This window comes from Ambystoma mexicanum, chromosome 14 (genome assembly GCF_040938575.1).
Source record: "Ambystoma mexicanum isolate Mex_15411 chromosome 14, UKY_AmexF1_1, whole genome shotgun sequence".
In the NCBI taxonomy this organism is placed as follows: Eukaryota; Metazoa; Chordata; class Amphibia; order Caudata; family Ambystomatidae; genus Ambystoma; species Ambystoma mexicanum.
Genome location: NC_090940.1, coordinates 286,347,466 through 286,366,004, shown reverse-complemented (window position 1 = coordinate 286,366,004; position 18,539 = coordinate 286,347,466). Strand labels below are relative to the sequence as shown.

The 18,539-nt window shown below is 43.1% G+C and overlaps 1 protein-coding gene across 4 annotated transcripts in view; it reads right to left on the bottom strand.

The window, feature by feature from the left end:
* KLHDC2 (kelch domain containing 2) overlaps positions 1-18,539 on the bottom strand; it is a 1,007,914-nt gene that overhangs the window by 949,823 nt on the left and 39,552 nt on the right. The window lies entirely within an intron of this gene.

Genomic DNA, 18,539 nt, shown 5'->3' with positions numbered 1-18,539 from the left:
TTTTAGACTTGCAGGTAGGTGTGGCAGGTTCAGGTTTGCTTGGGTGCCGGCGCCCTGCCGTCGACGGCAACGCTGACCTCTGCTACCTTAGGCCTGGGAGCGACCTCTGTAGGCTTCTTGCGTGGATCATCGGGGAGATTGTCTGTATGATTAGGAGAATCCTTAGAGGATCTGCTCTATTTACCCCTAGAGGAATGAAAAGACGAGAGATGCTGTTGAAGAGTGCCAAGGGAACGGCTCGTCTCTGTATCTGTCTTTATTGCTTGAACGGTTTCGTCAACCGCCTTCCCTAACAGTGTTTCCCTGTTGAAGGGCATGACCAGCACCTTCGCCGGAACGTCCTGACAAAAATTAGTGGCCTTCAACCAACCCAGCTGTTTTCAATCTGCCGGAAACCTGTGTCGGCGATGTCCACTGCCACCGTAATGGCATGGTCCAACGCCACCTCTCCTTCCTGAACTCTCCTGCCTGAAAGAGGGCGAGAGCTTCCATATTCTTGTCGTCTGGGAGGAATTCTAGGATCGGGCCCAGCTTGTACCAAAGCTCCCGGTCGTATCAGGCCAAGATAGCCGGAGCATTAGCCGCCTTGTCCGTGGAGGACATTGTGTAAATCACTCTCTTCCCAGTGGCATCTATCTTGTCTCCTTGTTGTCCGGGGGAACTGATGACAATGAAGCCAGGTTAGCCGAACGTTTCCTTGCGACAGCCGACACTACAGAGTCCGGCGACGGTTGTGACCTTAAGCACTTGGGTGCTGAGTCCGGCACCCTATATTTCTTCTCCAACCGGTCTCGCCTGGTTAGAGCTGTGCATGAGTTATTCATGAGGGCTACGGCCTCCTCCCAAATGTCGTCTAGAAAGGAGAAAGGGCACCCCCCTGATAGTCTTCCTCTTCGACTCTGGTTGCTGATACAAGAAGCCCACTTTCCTGGTTTCATCTGGCACCAGCTGGAAAAGCTCAGAGGCCCTGGAGATCATAGAGTGGAAAGATCCCACCTAGTCTGGTGGAGAGACTATGAGGTGTCCAGGTGTCGTGATTCATTGTCCGCCGCGACAAAGTCCTCATCTTTGTCGGTTCCCATTTCCATACCAGTGTCCGGGTCCGCTGGTGGAGTCGGGCTAGGGGTGGTGGAGTAGGCTGATTTGCAGGCGTCGGATGACGCTTGCTCTTTTTACGCAGAGGCTGGTCAGGGGTCTGCAATGGCAACCTCTGTTGGATCTCAGTCACCAGGGTGTGGAGAGTCGACACGATGTCCATGGATATGTCCCTTGGCTGTGAAGGGAACAATGGCGCGCTAGGCCCTGCACTGCCACATTGTCGTTCTCCTGGACCGTATGGACGAACTCTTGGTCGTCGTCGTCCGTGGGCGAGATGTCCATCGGTTGAACACCAACCTTGGAGGGCTGCTTTGGGGCCTCGCCCCCCTTTTTCCTCCCAGAGGGTTTTGAACCAGGATCTGGACCAGTGCCTTCCCCCCACAGCCACCATGGGCACTTGCAGCCTACGCTGTGGTTCAGCGGCCATGTCGCGCCTTGAGGTAGGGCACCCTTGGGCCCGTAGGAGCCACCCTCACCGGATCAGCACCTACCGCTGCTGCGGTCGTCGTGGACTTTCCCCGGTTGAGCCTACTTGGGCTGGGCAGCCTTCTTCTCCTCTTCCATCCTAGGTATATCCGATTTCTCCCGTAATTTGGCTGGGGTGGATGACTTACTCTTTGAAGAGGAGATTGATGACAGGCTGGCTCTGGAGGAGGATGAAGGCGATAATGATTGTGGCCTATCCAACCTGGGACCCGCATAAGTGGCTAACACTGTGGACTCTGACTTGTGGTTCTTGGCTTTATCTTGGACACCTAAGGATGAGGCGACCTCAAAGGACTTCGACCTTTTCTCAGAGGGAGACCGCTCTTCGGACCGGCCAGTCCTGGGTGAGGCATGACCCTGCTCGGAACACGGGCCAGAGGCCTTGTTCGAATTGAGAAATGGCGCCAGCCTGCTATGCCTGTCTTTCATCATCTTCGCCGAGAAGCCCAGGCATATCTCGCACTCCACCTCCTTGTGGTCTGGGCGCGGGCAGTAGAGACATTGCAGATGTTTGTCTTCGACAAAGGTGTTCCGTAGCCCGCACTTGGTGCAGGGCCTGAAGAGGGTCCTTCCCTCCTTCTACTCTGTCATGGTCGGTGGGCGCAAAATAGGACCAAGATGACCTTCTGGAAACTTCGACAAATCTTCGCCCTTGTAGGACGCAAAAAACTTCACCGACAACGGGTCCCCGTTACCGGCCAATGAGGAAAGAGCACACAGGCTCTGGTGGAAACAAAAAATGAACTTCTGCGAAAAAACATACATATAGCTCGGAGAGCAACTCAGGGACTTCCAACACTGAAGTGTGCAGTAAAAATCATCTGAAGATGGCTGCCAGAGGCAGGGAATAGGAAGAGGACTGTCATTGAATGGGGCAGTATGAGCCAGAGGACAGCGATTGGTTTAGAGGAGAATTATTTTATTTAGGTGAAAGTGAAACTGTTTTTCTCTTTTACTGAGTATTCCCAGACTGACAGCGGGGAGCATTTATGAGCATGTGAATCCATGTCAGACCCCATGCTGGAGAATGTGCAACTATTGTAGGTCATGGATATTTGATTATTTCACATATACTAAGCCCCTTCTTCAGGGATTGAAGGAAGCACAGAAGGCAAAGGTTCTCTTAGTATGGACCCAGGAGATGATTGATTCATTCAGGGAATTAAGAGGCACTTAGTACTGCCCGTGTTCTGGCAACACCAAATTATAAACAAGTGTTTTATTTGTTTGCACACTCTAAAGGCCAAGTGATGAAGGTTGCCCTCACTCGGAAGAAACTGCAAGGCCACAAACCTTTGGCCTATTATAGCAGCCCCCTAGATTTAGTAATGCTAGGACACTTTCCATGTGAACAGTCGCTCGCAGCATCGGCATTCGCAATACAGAAATCAACCACAATTACTATGGAATGTGCAGTGATGCTCTATGTAGAGCATGCAGTGTTTGTCAAACTGGACAAATCACAATCTACTGACCACACAACGAGCTTCAGGGTATGAGGTCATAGTGACAAATCTCACTATCCAAATTGTGAGGTGTCATCTCATGAATCGAGCAACAGTTATAGCACTGCTACTTAAAGGAGATTATGTGCATGATTGTGCTACATACATGGACAGAGCAGAGGCGGAGATGTGGTAGTTCAGGAAGAGCACTTAGAGGAGGGAGATAAACTCTTTGTTGACGATCAAACATGGGGTGTCAACATATGGGTGCAGCGGTTGTGCTCTACCACGAGCGAGAATTTAAGATTGGGGCGCAAATGAGACTTCCCATGCACTTTTTGGCCCAGGCAGCAGAGCTTGTGGCACTAAAAACTGCAGTAGAAATGTCAGAGGGTCACTGTGTGACCATTTACTCCAACTCGCGTATGTCACATCAACTGTGCATTCAGGTCTAGCAAGATGGAAAAGGAGGGGATTCAGGAGGAGCGATGGCTCCCCAGTACAACATACTGAATTATTGTCAATACTGATAGGAGGCACTGCCTCTCCCCGCAGCAATAGCGCTGGTGAAATGCGTTGCCCATACCAACGGGGTAGATGTTATTTCCAAATGGAACGACAGAGCAGACTCCACAGCCAAAGAAGCAGCGTAGATACATGCCTCACCGCACAAAGTACCAGTGCTTGCACAAAACACACCCACCCACACCCACACCCACACCACACACAGAGAACTGCAACTCTGTCCGTGACCTAACTAATAGAGGTGCAGGGGGTGCTCCTTCTGAGAAGCAGGAGCTATAGACCAGGAGAGGGTGTTCTTTATCACCCACAGATCTGACATCGCGTCAGAATAGTACAGAATAAAAGCACATAGCACTGGACAAATTTCATTATCCAGGGTACACCTGTAAGGAATACGTTGCTGCAGAAATTCAAGAGCAATGATTCATACCCAACTTACAGGAGCATGTGACTGAATTTGTGAACAATTGTCTGACGTGCCAGCGTTACAACACAGGGCACACTGTTAAGACAAAATAAAAGCTACATTGCCTCATCCATCAGGGCCTTTTTCAACATTTGCACATAGATTACACAGAAATGACACCTACTTGCAATTCTTATGGTTATGTTATCGTAGTTGCATGTCCATTCTCGCGCTGGCTTGAGGTAGGTCCATGTACACACAAATATACCAAATCTTCAGCCACATTTTTAGTGCAAGAAATATTTCCATGATGGGAAGTGAGTGAAGAACTAAGATCTGATAACAGACCACACTTTGCCAATGAGTTGTTCAGGGAAATCACATCTTTATTGGGCATCAAGCGCAAGTTGTGTTCCACGTACCACCCTCAGGCCAACGGTGTTGTAGAGCGCTTAAATGGCCGGCTCAAGGAGCTTGTCGCCAGTCTTTGTAACACACTTCACCAGAGCTGGCTGCATGGTCTGCTGATTGCTTTGTTTGCATTGCATAACACACCATCTCACCTCGCAATAGTTATAGGCAGGAGAATATGTGCGCCTTTTACTCCTGCATGTATTATTTCTGATGCGCATAGCACTGTGCAGAGTCAGGGGGATGAGTTTCAAGGGTATCCCAAACAGCTTACCAACAACTTGAAATATATTTCACTACAATTACTGCCTCGTCAAGAGCGGTCGGCCGCCACTTCAAGAGAAGTTCCATCTACACAAGGGGAAAAGGACATATCACCACAACCTCCCGTCGATCCTGGAGAAAACAAAATCTTCACAAGGAACTTTATGAGGAAATGGTCCGACCCCAGTTTTGAGGATCCCTTCACCATCACATACTGCACCCCACAAGCTGTCAAGGTAGAAGGATAGTGACCATGGATCCATTTATCCGATGTCCGCTGAGACAAGTGAAACAGCCTCCTCCTGGAAGAAGAAGGGAGGGGCGATTCAGGGGGAATATTGAAGAAATTTCATTGACTTTTTCATCCTCTTGTCACCTGTTTCAGAGACCGAACACTTTATTTTGCAGCAACACAGAACGGACGACTAGCTTGTACAGAATATATATAGCAACGTTTGGTGGTTAGGATGTTTAGGGATTTTTCTGTTTTGTGTTCTCCCTTTTCTTTGGTTTAAAGTAGAAGGGAAGTCTTTTACTCCTTTTGAGAGCAATAGTGGAGCAACAGGGAATACAAATATATCAGTGTTTCAAACAAAGAGGGAAGCCTTTAATCCAGGCCTGTTTGTATACAGCATGGGGAAGTAGCGTTGAACTGATAACCACATGAATGCGGTAGGCCAAGAAAGAGCAAATGACACATGTAAAGTGTGCTCTCTCGTCCCACATGCCACAGGGATACCAACATTTTCCCTCCCACAGGAAGGGCCAGTAGAAACAGCACATTGTCTTATAAACTTGCCATTTTGCAAGGTTGGAGGTTGTTTCAGGGACACAGGGTACAAGCAATATGGGTGGAGGAGTTCGACCCGATCTACGAGGACATTTATATAAAGATTAAAAAGAGGACGGAGGCAGAAGACTCAAAATATATTGTCATATAATACAGAACAGAAGGCCAGATAAAGGGGGAGCAGCTCTTTACCACTCAGCGCACTCTCTCATGTGTAAATGATACAGGACACCCGTTACCTTGGTGCAGGACGCCACCCCAGCTGCACATATAGGGCTCAGTGTTCCAAAACAAGCAGTGGGTGGAGGGGCTAATAGGGTGCAGGGGAGAGGGATTGGTGGGATTCGCTGAAGTAGTAAAAGTGATGAATTATAAATGTCACACTATTTGGAATAATCACACCCAGACCCTCACCTGGATAGATAGACAGCAGCCATTACACATAAAGGCACTCACAAGATATTATCCATGGGAAAAACGGTTTCAATAAAATTGGGCACCAATCTTGCCTGCCAGAGGACACTTGGGCTGCTGAATAAACAGTTTGGAACCGCAGCCCTAACTATTTCTGTGCCTGTGGGTCCCAAGCATATGCCCAATTACCACTGAACTGTGGAGTGGCTGGTGCTCCCTGGTCATTCTGCACTCGCCAGCCCTAGTAGTGCCCCCATTCTGACATTTTGCCTTTGAATGATCATTCGGCCCTACCAAAAGGAGTCTTCGCCAGTGTTTAGAGAAATATGGACACAGCAAATCTGAATACATGCATCACTGCAATTATTAAAAAGGATAGGCATCCACATGCTACAAGGTCGATGAACTTACGGAAGACGACGAGGAGGAGGAGGAGCAGGAGAAGTAGCAGCAACAATTACTGGTCCCAACAGAGTGCAGACTGACAGGACACTATTCTGATGGAATTTATGCTCTTCAGCAAAACTGCTATTTTTTTCACATCCCGGTTGGCCCCTAGTATTCAAACTGCAGCCAACGCAAAGACATTGCAAATCACCCGATACAAACTGTTACAATTTGTAAACGGGACGGAGAAAGGGCTGAATGCAGTAAGGGAGGAGTTAAGGGAGTTACGGTATATCGCTATGCTAAAACATTATTTATTAGATTTATTAACAGCCATGGAGGGCAGAGTCTGAGTGAAGATAGGGAGCAGTTAAGTGCAAACGGCACACTGGCAGAAGCAATAGATGCCTGGCATGCTCTCCATGAGACTATGGTTCACTAAACAAGGAGAGTGACTAGGCAAGAGTGGTTTGAATTAATGTTTGCTCAGGTACCCACATGGTTATCTGCTCATGAAAATTGTGGTTCCAATCCTTGTATTGGCTCGCAGTTTTTTTGCAGTTCAGTTGGGGGTAGAGGTGGTGCCAGGGGTGCAGGAACAGTGAGAACTCTAGGGTGATAATGGGAACGGACAAAGTTATGGGAGCAATACCCCACCAACCAGACCCATTCAAACACAAGCGATTCCTGAAGATAATATGGTAGTCTGATTTTGAAAATTATACTGCCTACTGGGTCGATTGTTATGAAGATGGAGGGTGCTGCTTTTTGGGATGCACTCCAGACGAATATGTCGCTGCGGGTTGGGGGGGGGAGCTTGAGGGGAGTGTCTAGAATTTGGATACCACAAGAGAAGTTGGGTGGGAAGGACAAAGAAGTGTTGATCAATTAATTGATCGACGGGGGGGAATGTGAATATGCAAATCCAGTTCACACAAGGGGGACGCATGTACAGGATAAAGAAGTAACGCCAAAAGTAACGTGAAGGGTTACATCAAGACGCACAGCACACGTATATCACACCTGTAATACACCTGGTGCGCCTCACGTAGAGAATAGGGTGGTGCGCATGGAAGGACACACAGAACTTATATGTGGCTTTAAGTAGCAGGAAACTAAGGATAGTCAAGCATGGCTGCCACAATGAAAAGTACACGTGCAGCAAAGTGTCTTTTTTGTTTTTGCTTAAAGGGAACTTGGAAGCATAATTGTTCTAAGGGGTAGGTATATTAATGAATAATAGTTTGCACAGTTTGCCCATATTTTAGTATGCCCAGGGCAAACTAGATAGAAGCCCTTTTTTTGTTGTTTTTGAAAAGTCACAGCTCACAGGAGAAATTAGGTTTTGCTGACAATTGCAGAAATGCCAGATCTGCTCACCAAGGGTGAGACACCAAAAAGCCCACAGTAGCCGATTAATAGTTGCAGAAGGGAAAGTTTATCATGAGAAGAGAAATGCAGCCGAATACCAGGTGCAGTCCCACATAATAATTTGCAAGGTCGTTAGTCTGGGTTCCATGGGCCCAGGCAGCGAGTACAAGGGTAAACGCGATGTGTCTGGGTATGTATAAAGAACTTGGAGCAGGAACCAGACCAGGTAAGTGCAAAACAAACAGGATGCTTTATCTAGTCTTTGTTACAGCATAGGGGTTAGCAATGGGAGAGTGGGGCAATGCTTCCATTCAGGTTCACCTCTCAACTCCAAGCCCCGCCAACTGATATCCATGGAACCTCACGGCCCCCTTTGTTCTCTCCTACCTCATCACATTCCACAAGGCCTACTACTGTATCTACACAGCATGCACACAGAGATACCACACATCTCCCTCCACAAAAAACACAAACATTTGAGAAGGACAAAACCTTCTGCATGCCGGGACAACAAACAAATTAAAACCAAACACCTTCTACTGTGGCCTGCCACGCCAGGGTCATGCCACTGCCACTTGTGAGCCCAAACTTTACCACACAGGGGCAAATAAACCTAACCTACATTCGCAACCCTCAAGGAAACTGTACCTACTTCCACCAGGCACCATCATTCCCTGGCAACACTACACGTGCCCCATGAAACCTCATTCTAATAACTGATCCACTGGTAAAAACTATGTGCCAAGCATGGGAACTGTACACCTATTTCTACAAAAGTAGGAAGTCCAATCCTAAATCTCCTATGATACTGATCTTGCAACACAACACCAGGTCACTAATCTCTAAAGAAAACTTCAGTTCCCAGATATAACACCAAACATGACCGCCATGTATAAACATGCAAGATATATTTTAGACTTCAACTCTGGCCGCACTAATTGAACATGCAAGATAAAATTATAATTTCACCTCTGACCGCTCTAATTTAATATGCGACAATTTTTACGACAATAGACTCTGTGAAACTGATTCACTCGCTCGGATTCAACACACAACACTTTATAAACTTGCTCCGATTTAACACGCGACACATTAAAACTCACTCTTATTTAACATGCGACACTAAAACAAAAACTAATCCGGTTGCACCAAGGCACCACAACTGGCCAGGATGTGAGCCGCAATCTCTAAATCTCATGCACATTTACTTCTACTCATTCACACTGTCCTATTTAAATGCAACATTTACTCAAACTTTGAATATATTCCTTAAAATATTAAACATATAACCTACTCTATGCACATGTGTAACTAATTCAAACATATATTTCATTTTGGGAATGACAATGACACTGGACAGAGCAGTGTTGATCAGGCACTGCTCCATCAGTGTAATTACATATGTATTTAAGAAACATTTTCTTAGAATATTAACTTGTTTCACTACCACCTTCGTGCAAATTACATATCTCACATCAACATCGTGCATTTCCCCAATTAGTGCATGTAGGGTATTGTCCCAAATACTACGTGACACAATCACATTTCTTGATGGTGCCGTTTGCTCATGAATAAAATAGCCACATAACTTCACATTTCTAATCTCACTTACTACTAAATTGTGTACTGCTCTTCATTAAAGAACACATTTGTGTTACACTATATACTTATCACCCCTGAACACATTAAAATATGCTTGCATTCTCACTGCAATGCCACAAACTGATTACTTTCCACTGTATAAGCTAAAAGTCGCAAAACGAATAATCTAAAAATCACAGCATTTAAACATCTTAAAGCCTCGCAATAGTAAACATCTTAAAAGCTTATAGGTCTTTTTTTAAAAAATGTATTCATAATCAAATTAGCATTTTTCTTTCCGTGGCCGTTGACATATGAATTATTCCTAAAGTGTGCTTTGACTTCATACGAACAAAACCACCTGTAAACTTTTAATGACATTCCAGTCACCCGGCAGCTTTACCAAAACGGCTTCCTTGTGAAACGGTGCGGCACAATCTTAACAAAATCAAAACAGCAAATGAAACTGCATTGCATTTTGGACCAAGCATGTGACCTGAATGCAATGCGGAAATACCTAGATGCTCCACACGTCAGTTTCACTTGTGCTGTGTGGAACGTCGTCTGCATTTTAAGCAGCATCCACGGTCCGTGCTCTTCATTAACATAATGAGACTTTGCGCTTGAAATTACTTGATTACCACTCTGGGACTAAAGCAATCGGCGGAATACTCGCATACCCACAACTTTGAACTGGCTCGCGTTGGGGCCGCCACAGGTGGTTTTCAGAGCAGTTCCACTTTTCAGAAGTATCGCAATTTATGCCAATAAAAGGGTTGACTTTGTCACAACGCAGATGATATCATATGTGACTACAATGTATTGAAATAGGCAATCAGAAATAGTTAATCAAGGCCAGCCCTGAAGACGACCTCAGAGGGTCGAAACACGTGTCGGCAGGCACACATTTAATCACTTATTGTTCATAAAATTGGGCAGGCAAATGCCAATGTTTTCAACAAATAAGCTGTAGTGTTGCATACTTTGCATACTACAGCTGGTGCCGGTGACGATGAGAAGATCTAGAAGGAGAATGTGGGGAGATGGAACAGGAGAGAGTGAGCCAATGGTTGGAGGAAGAGAAGAGGCAACAATGGATGGGTACACTCTACTTCGCTGACAAAGAGGAAGTAACAATAATATACGCAAAATTATGTCAGTGGAAAAAAATCAAGTTTAAGGAGGAGTCCGGCAACAAGGACAGGGAGAGGGGTCACCAAATTCGGAACCACAAATCAGACCATACAAAAAGAGCAATAATTGGAAAACATGTACATTTTATTTTTATTTCATTATACATTTAAAACATACATATTAAATCATGTTCGCGAGCTCCTATCTAGGTAGCAACATTGGATTCACAAATAAAGTGCATGACCAAGCAGAATGCTAGTCTAAAAACACGGCTGATAATTCAATCAGTACCAACCTAATGTAGCCGAGAAATCTGAACAACAAGCCGGTTGAAAGGGATCATCTGGCTAGGTGGTCAGAAACTGCGGCACACTAATTAATATACGAACAGCCACAAATACATGGACAAGGCAATAATAATGACTTCTTAAGTTAGAACTCAAGCGGGGTGCCATGCGAAGGGCTCACTGCATCTGTTCTGCCATATCCCCTTTATATTATAAATGTATTAATATCCTATTAAAGTAACCATATGATAATAACCACTTGAGTTACGGCATACTTCAAGTGGCGACGAGGATTGCTGACCTGTCTCTGCACCATATGAGACTCCATGCGAAGAAGACTGCGGCGAGTAGAAAAGGGACTATGACATCAAGAGAAGAGAACTGCAGCTCAAAAGACTGACTGCCGTACAGTGCTAAAGGTATTGTACAGTGAAATTAACATACATATAATATTTGTAGCAGATTGTGGTGTTCGTTTTCAAGGCTGCGCGCTCGCATCTTATGAAAGTACCATACGAGCGAATGCGCGAGCCCATATAAAGAAAAGGACCCTACGCAATGTTGTTTGCGTCCAGCCATATTGGCTTTCCATGACAACTAGTAAACAGTGCAACGGCCTTGCAACAGAGACCTGTCACGCACGCATCGAGTGAGTTTAAGTGAATGGGAAGTTGAAATCCTATTGAAAACTGTGCGAACTTAGCACGCAAAGATACAGGAGTGTGGATTGATCACCTGCGCCTCGTCCTAGTACATTTTTGACAAAATTTTAAAAAGAATATTAGAAGCAATTTGGAATTGGCAGTCTGAGAGAGTCTGAAATAAGAAGAAACATTAAAAAAAAAAAAGAATATTAGAAGCAATTTGGAATTGCCAGTCTGAGTAACAATCAGTCTTAGTGACATTTTTACACAGCGATAATTGTAACAATCAGGACAGTGAAATCATTGAGCAAAGTGGTGCTAGAGACCATATCCACATAGAAAACATGTCAATGCATGGTGTTCCACCACCAGCCATGTTCTTACCAGAGGCAGGTGAACCAGTTTTGCCATGGAAAAGATGGCTGAAGTCATTCGAACATTATGCCATTGTGGTGTGCGGCACGAACTACAGTGTAGAGAGGAAGAAATCTCTACTTTTACATTGCCTAGGCCCAGCAGGCCAAGAGAAATATGAATACTTACCAGATCTGCCAGCAGCGGAAGGAGGGGATATGAATGAATATGAGAAATGTATTGCTAAGATGAACAAACATTTTGAGAAAAAGTTGAGTACTGTACAGGAGAGATACAGATTTGGGAAAAGGTCACAAGAAGCAGGAGAAAGTGTTGAACAGTATATAACGGTTCTCAGAAAATTAGCAAAGAATTGCAAATTTGGGCATCAATTGGAGGAGAGGTTGAGAGATCAATGTTGGAATGTGGTAGTACCAAAAATCAGAGAAAAATTGTGAGCTAAAGATGATCCATCTCTATAGGAAGTATTATGCATTGCGAAAGAAGTAGAACACATGGAGAACTGTGTTAAGACATTGGAGGCTAGGGCGAAGGACATTTCGATAAAGGCAGAATCGAATATCAATGTTCTGCAAACCACACAGTCAGATAATGGAAATAATCACAATAATTATGTGACGGGAAAGAAGGAAGAATTCAGAGCTCAAAGCATATCCAGATATAATGGAGATACAAGAGGCCAAGGTTATGGACGTGGTTACAGCGGATACAACCGTGGACGCTTTATGACAAATCGTAGAGTCAAAGAGGCAGAGGTAGAAATGTGACAGCCCGTCACAGTGGGCTAGTAGCCCCGACTGTCCTGCCCTGCACATAATATGCAGAAACTGTAATGGAAAAGGACACTTAGCCAAATGTTGCAGGATAACAAAGAGCAATATGAATTGGATTGGTAATGAAGAAAGTGATGAAGGGGAAGAATGTGTCTTTGCTATCAGTGACAATGACAATGAAGTCGAATTGGAAAGTCCAAAGACCATTATCATGGTAAATGGCAATCCGATCAAGATGACAGATTCCGGAGCGAAATATACATTATTACCAGAAGCAATATGGAGAAAAATAGGACCCAAGTGGCTTAATGAAGCTGATATCAATCCCAGTGCTTATGGAGGGGTGAAAATTGATATTTTAGGATGGTTCAAAGCCACTCTGGGCTTCATAGACAGGACAGCTATAGGAAAAATCTATGTGTCAAAAAGAGGTGCATCACCATTGCTCAGTTGGCGCATCAAGCATGGTTAAAAGTATGACTAGATGCCAGTGCGGAGGAGTCCATATATGCAGTGGAGTCTATAAAAAATGCAGAGGACATAAAAAAGGATGTGTGCAAAGAAGGAATCTGATGTGTCAAAGGAATTACGCACCGTACACAACTCAAAGAAAAGTGCAAACCAGTTGCCCAAAAATTGAGAAGTGTTCCATTGGCTATGAGAGAAGAAGTAAAAAGAGAACTAAAAAAGTTAGAAGAACAAGGGATTATTGAGAAAATAGACGCTGCGGAATGGGTGTCGCCAGGTGTCCAGTCAAAGTTTCGAATGACAAAAGTTCTGAAATAAAAGTTTCCCCAAAAAAGTTTGTAATGTTTTTTTTAATATTAACGGGTTTATTTTAAGTTTACATAGTAAATTAAGTGTTTTAAAAAAAACATACAAAAAGAAAAAACAACATTCAAAACTTTTTTTTTTTCACACTTTTGTGTCAGAACTTTTGTCATTCGAAACTGTGACTGCCGAAACAGTCACTATGAACCGTGTCGCCATTAGTAATTGTGAGAAAAAGTTCAGGAAAGGTTAGAGTATGTATTGATTTAAGGGAGCTGAACAAGTGTGTCATACCTGAAAGACATCCATCCATTGCCAAATATTCAAGAATTACTATCGACTATGGGATCGCCAAAAATATTTTCAACGTTAGATCTTACATCTGCATACCATCAAGTTAAATTACATAAAGATACAAAACATCTAACATCACGCCAGAAGGGCTAGATCAGTACCGTAGGATGCCATTTGGACTCATTTCAGTTGCCTCAGTGTTCCAGAAAATTATGCATCACATATTTGATGGAGATAAAGGTGTAATTTTCTTTCAAGACGATATACTCATATATGCAGATACGGAGCAAGAGCACAATAGAAGGCTGGAGAAAGTTCTAAGGAAACTGTATAAAGCTGGTATGACTGAGTAAGGAAAAATCGAAGATCAATAGAAAGGAAATTGAATATTTGGGTCATGTCATATCAAACGATGGTATTGCACCCATACCAGAATTGATGTCTGCCATACAGGAAATGGTCACTCCAAGAAACAGAGAGCAGTTAAGGACATTTTTGGGAATGGCCGAATATTATTCGAAGTATGTGAGGAGATTTTCAGATCACGCAGCAGTATTGAGAGACCTAACCAAAATTAACAAGAAATTTGATTGGAGTGAAGACTGTGAGAAAGAATTCAAATACATCAAGAATGCTATAGGAGCAGCACCAGCTCTAAACAATTATGTGCGACGACGACGTACAATAATTACGACCGATGCAGGCAATGTTGGTTTAAGGGCAGTGTCAACACAAGTAGATGATGGAAAAGAACAGATCATAGCATTGCCTCACGTTTATTAAAAGGAGCAGAGAAATCATATGCGACTATAGAGAAGGAAGCATTGGCATTTGATAAATTCATAAGTTTTGTATGGGGAACGAGATTTGAACTTCACACTGACCACAAACCGCTAGTAGAGGTGTTCAGGACTAAAGGATTGGATAAAGTATCAGGAAGAATTAGACAATGGGTGTCTGGAATGCAAGAATTTGATCCGGTAATGAGGTATATTCATGGTGTGAAGAACTATGCTACAGATTGTCTTTCTAGGTTGACGAATCTGGAAGAATAAAGTGATGAAGCGGAAGGACAAGAAATGATTTTCCAGAAAAGAATGGGTAGAAGAGATGAAGAAAGATTTTAAAAAATGATATTTTTAATGCAAAATATCGAGAGGAGAACAGTTCCAATGAAGGAAATTCAAAGAGCAGAAGTTGAAGGATTCTGGCGTATCAGCGATGAACTAAGTTGTCAGAATGATTATCTGCTAAGAGGAGACAGATTAATTCCACCTGGAGGTATCAGGGAAAAAATAATACAATTGGGACACCAAGGCATTTCGAAAACAAATAACAGAATAAGGAACACATATTGGTGGCCTGGTTGTGATGCGCAAATCGAAAGAAGGACCTGTATCCTTTGCAACAAGTCGGATAAAATTTGTGTGAGTGAGGAGTATCCGATGGTGGTAACTGATATACCGGCTAGACCATGGAAGAAAGTGGGTATAGATGTTCTGGGTCCGGTGTGGAATGATGGTTGTCAAACATATTGTGTTGTGGTGATTGATTTGCTTACTAGGTGGGCGGAAGTCAAAATGTTGTCTAATGTTATGAAAAAGAGTATTATTGACTTTCTGGAAGAAGTGTGTGGTCGTGAAGGCTATCCGGAAGTGATTTTGTCCGATAATGGCTCTCAATTCAAATCCAAGGAGATGGAGGAGTATTTAAAAGGGAAGTCTGTTACACATTTAACCAGTGCTGTTTATCACCCCCAGATGAATGGTATTGTGGAGAGGTATAGCAGAATACTCAAGGAAGCAATTAGCTGGGCCTGGTCGAATGGGAAGAATTGGAAGGAAGTGGTAAGAATGACTATTATAGCACATAGGTTTACTCCATGGTTTATAGTCAAAATCTCGAAAATTAAAATCTCGAAAAAAAAGCACGAATTAAAAATATCGAAAAAAAAATATCGAATTTTTTTTTCAATGCGTTTTTTTTCAAAATGGGGGGGTTCATTTTCATTTTTTTTTATTTTACCCTTTTTTTTTACTTACCTGACCCCAAAAACACATATAAATAAATAAATATAAAATTCGATATTTTTTTTCCGAGATTTTTAATTCGTGCTTTTTATAATTCGAGATTTTATTTTCGGTATTTTGACCGACCACCTTACTCCACATAGCACAACAGGGGTGTCACCTTTTGAGTTGAGTAGAGGCAGAAAGGCCAACACAAAGTTGTTCCCAGGGTGGATGAGTGATATATTGGGTATGAATTGATAACAAGTCATGTAGAAACAAATATCAGGAAGAGACAGATTAATAATAAAACATGGTATGATAATAGAAGATTTAGAACCAATAATAGTCCTTGTGTTGGTTGTTATGTGAGGATTAAATTACCAGAGCCTTTGAGGATGAAAGGAAGTAAGTGGTCAAATCCCATTAAAGTGATTGAAGTTTTTAAACATGCAGTGAGAACTTGTAATGGGAGAATGTGGAATAATGGACAAGTAATGCTAATGTCCAATGGGAGTGAGGATGGAAGTGTGGAAGTAGATGGGGACAGGAAGGTGACAAAGTGTAATTTTCCTTTATCAAATTCAACACATGTACAAAGTGGAGTAGAGTCCTCAATGCCATGTTTTGGAAGGAGTTACAGAAAACCAACTTACTTTTGTGAATGAGAGGGTTCTTGTGGAAGAAGAGGGATGTGTAGTGTTGCATACTACAGCTGGTGCTGGTGACGATGAGAAGATCTACAAGGAGAATGTGAGGAGATGGAATGGGAGAGATTGAGCCGGCGGTTGGAGGAAGAGAAGGGCTCACTGCATCTGTTCTGCCATATCCCCTTTATATTATAAATGTATTAATATCCTAATAAAGTAACCATATGATAATAACCACTTGTGTTACGGCATACTTCATAAGCTTTCATATTTTGTTTGACTAACAGTTTGTGTTTGACCAAAGATGTTCTTATTTTGGTTACCAGCCAAGCTGGTGGAATACAAGTTTGACATGCCAAGTATGGCAGGCAGAAGGCAATCCAACCATAAAATGCCTCATATAAGAGTGTGATTTGTATGTTACCTTTTGATTTATTCTATAATATTCCCCAAATAAATACAGCCACACAGGCACAAAAATATGCAACCAGCGTTGCTTCTGCTTTTTGCTAAACAATATCACTCATTGGGAGAGCGCAGTCAGCGGAGGTTATCTTGTTTTTGTTTACTCTTTCCTTAAGGTGATATAGGGAAATCACCAATACCCCTACGACTGCAGCATATCCAATGGTTCAGGATATTCCCCATTTGCCTTAGTCTCACATACTACTCATAGTACAAGCACACTCTTGTTTGGGTTCCCTACTGTTCTCACGCTCTTACTTCTGTGTTACACCCTTCTGAGAAGAAGTGTTGCTAGCTTTTGAGTAAAGTAAATACAATAAGAACGTTTTATATCTCCAAGTGATCAATGCTATATTTAGACTGGGTTGGCGCTGGGTTTCATAAACACTGTTCATATTCCTCCCCTCCCCCCATTTACTACAATTTAAATACCTTCAAATAGTATATTATACAGCAAACCAATTAAAAAAATTACAACTGCTACTATGCAAACTGGAAGACGTGGACATTATGCAGTTAGCATGGTCTTGAAACAAGGTTACGATTTATTTAAGACAAATCATGCAGAAATTAAGTGAAATGACTGGGCAGGAGATCCCCAAGATCCCTGAAACATATTTGCTAGGCTATGTGCATGATGTACCTAAATGTCACAGGAAATGTATTAGTATAGCAGTGCTGTTAGCCAAGCAGCAAATTGCGTTGCATTGGTTTATGTCTTCATCTCGAGCCAAACAAATTCAGCGACTTCAGAAGGCTCATAATGACGGCGTTAGATTAATATTTGGAGTGAGGAAGTCTGCACCTACTTTAGGGCAGCAGTGTTCCCTGCATTGGTTAGCAGTGGAGGATAGGATCAAATTCAAGATGCTGTGTATGACATGTAAAGGCTTGAACAACTTGGCACCTGACAGAATTGAACTTCTATCAACCAACAAGAAAACCAGATTGAGGGACAAATTCCTTCTGTCCATTCCCTAATCTTGAGAGGGGACCGTAGATACTCTGTGTACGGACCCAAACTATGGGAGATTAGGAAACTGGAGGCGTTCCTCCAGTTTCGTAAAGTGGTAAAAACCTACCTGTTCAAAAGTGAGATGGATTTTCACCACATTCCGTTAGGGAATTGTTTCTTGAAACTTGTATTCAATCCTGCCTTATTTATTTGTCAACTGCGCCTAGATACGATTGAGTTTGTTATGTTGTGCATTATAAAACTCTCAATCCATTAATCTCCCAAGCTGAAACTGGTTTAAGTACTTCATAATGGTTCCATGTGATAATGTCGACATGAAAAAGTCGCCAGGTAGGCGATGTTTTTTTCCTGACCCCTAAAATTCTTTCCACAAATATTGAAAGAGGGCCGTATCATTATATGTTATCTGCAATCCTAGACTATTTGGGGAAAGTGTGTGTGTCTGGGAGGTGCATTTTTAGGGAAATGTTGCATCTGGTGCCCATTTCCCTTCCGACATTATTATTGGTCCGCCTTCAGACTTATTTTCGTCATGTGGTTCCTGAAATAGAAGCATAAAGTGGGAATGCATCGATCCAAGGCTGCACGCCTCGGCTCCTATGTAACATTATACCAAAACTGCATCCGGGCCCGGCTAACACGGGACTGTATTAAATTGTGGGGAGAATAGTGGGCTCTGAGTCGTTGGGTTGCTTATGTTTGTATGCCTTCAAACGCACTTTTGTAACTAAGTAAGACTTCTTAACAGCGCGTTGATGCCCGAGGGCAGTTGGCGCTTTACAAATGCAAATAAATAAATAATGATATCGCTATGCTATGATCCAATTGATGTCTCACACGAATGCAAAGATGGTTAACTTGGCTTACTGAAAAGTAAATTCCTAAAAACACCAGAGACATGGATCATTTATCACCTGTAAGTTCTAGTAGTGAACAACAAGCGGGAGTCACGCAGAACTCACCGAACGATGTAGATCCTTTAA